Consider the following 1,888-nt stretch of genomic DNA (forward strand, 5'->3'; position numbering starts at 1 on the left):
TGGGGGTGAGAGATGGGGGAGGGGGAGGAACAGGGGGCCTAAGGAGAGAGTTAAAGGTCCGGAACAATCGGCGGGGGTGACGGGCATGAGTGTCGATGAGGGAGGAGAAGAAGTTTTGCCTGGCGGAGGAGAGGGCAGAGTTAAGGCAGGAAAGGATAAATTTGAAGTGTGTGAGGTCGGCTTGGTGCTTGGACTTTCGCCAGCAGTGCTCAGCAGCTAGTGGTTTACCACTGCTGCTTTCTGCTCAGCAAATTTGAGTCTCCACCCTTGACCCTCTCCCATGCCGCTGCTGCCCAACGTGGGTGAGTTTTGACTTGTAGCAGATGGCCTTCCGCTCGCTAGCCACTGGCCAAGCTAGGAGTGGAATGGACAGGCCTCTGCTTGACTCTCCCTCCCATAGCCGACGCTGGTAGAGGACTGGAAACTCTCCAGGTGCAACCGTGAGAGGGGAAACATATATCTACCCCAGGGTTGAGTACAGTGCCAGGCGTATAGGAAGCACTTAACAAAATCCTTTAAAAAAAGGAAAAACAAGGATAAGGGGGGAAAGAGGTTGGCAGGCGAGGGCAGGCATTCAGGAAAGGATGAGGGAGGGAACCCAGGACTCCCCCCCACCCCACCCTCCTTGCTCTCAGAGTCATGTCCTATATTCACAGTGTGGCTGAGAAGCAGCGTGGCTTAGTGGAAAGAGCCTGGGCTTGGGAGTCAGAGGTCATGAGTTCGAATCCCAGCTCTGCCACTTGTCAGCTGTGTGACTTAACTTCTCTGTGCCTCAGTTACCTCATCTGTAAAATGGGGATTAACTGTGAGCCTCATGTGGGACAACCTGATGAGCCCGTATCTCCCCCAGAGCTTAGAACAGTGCTCTGCACATAGTAAGCGCTTAACAAATACCAACATTATTATTATTCACACTGCTGGGCCCCAGAAGAGGTAAGTCAAGGGAGTCTCTGTTTCTGTTTTGCAGGAGCGAGTTCTGGTCCTTGTTCTAGTTGGAGCTTTTATATTTTATCCACTAGACGGCCCTCTGGTATCGTACTTCCTCTAGCTAGACATCTCACAAACGTTGCATAGAAATTAGGAGCAGGAGGGTGAGGTGGGGGAGGAGAGCTACCAAATAAACAAAACCCGACCGGCTTTAAATGGACTCTCTTCAAAGATAACCACGTTCACTTGTGTTTAACTGTAAGTCAGGAGGGCTCTCTCATCTTTAATAATGATAATTTATAAGGCACTTAGAGGACCTCAAACAATGCTAACCTCTCAGTGTTTGGAACTTGTCCAACACTCCGTTTGGATCTCTGTCTGAGAAGAGGCAGGATTTAAAAGCCCGAGAGCCTGGTGGACACAAATAGGAGAGGTCAGTAGTAGGGCCGGTGTCTTCATGGACCAGTAGACCAGCAGAATGTATCATATCTCCTGTGGAAAGTAAATAACAATCTGAACAACTTTATCAGTTTGCTTATGCCTTGGTGACCCTGAGGAATTGATTCACTGCACTTCTTGTTTGTAGTTCAGTTGCGTATTGATTGAGAGACCATTGTGGGCAGAGCACTATACTAGATGCTTGGAAACACTAAGACAGGAGTAAAAGACAGTTAGTTGATGGTATTTATTGATCACTTACTGTATGCAGAGCACTGTACGAAGTGCTTGGGAGAGTACAGTATAACAATAAACAGATGCATTCCCTGCCCACAATGAGCTTGCCTATTAGAGAGCCTGGCAGACATTAGCATTAATAAATAAATTACAGATATGTACTGTGGGCCTGGGAGGAGTTCTGGCTCTTGGGAAGCTTATAAGCAAAAGGGAAGACAAGCAGATTCAAACTGCTGAACATCTACTAGGTAAAGGGTAAGAATGTAGGTGCAAAAGATGAAAAAAC

At 48.0% G+C, this 1,888-nt stretch overlaps 1 non-coding gene across 1 annotated transcript; it reads right to left on the reverse strand.

Annotated features, from left to right (window-relative positions):
- Nucleotides 1-312: 312 nt before the first annotated feature.
- On the reverse strand, nucleotides 313-450 carry LOC114815303. The gene has a single exon (XR_003763067.1). It is a non-coding gene; the product is annotated as a small nucleolar RNA SNORA7 (small nucleolar RNA).
- Between the last annotated feature and the right edge of the window lie 1,438 nt (nucleotides 451-1,888).

This window comes from Ornithorhynchus anatinus, chromosome 11 (genome assembly GCF_004115215.2).
Source record: "Ornithorhynchus anatinus isolate Pmale09 chromosome 11, mOrnAna1.pri.v4, whole genome shotgun sequence".
In the NCBI taxonomy this organism is placed as follows: Eukaryota; Metazoa; Chordata; class Mammalia; order Monotremata; family Ornithorhynchidae; genus Ornithorhynchus; species Ornithorhynchus anatinus.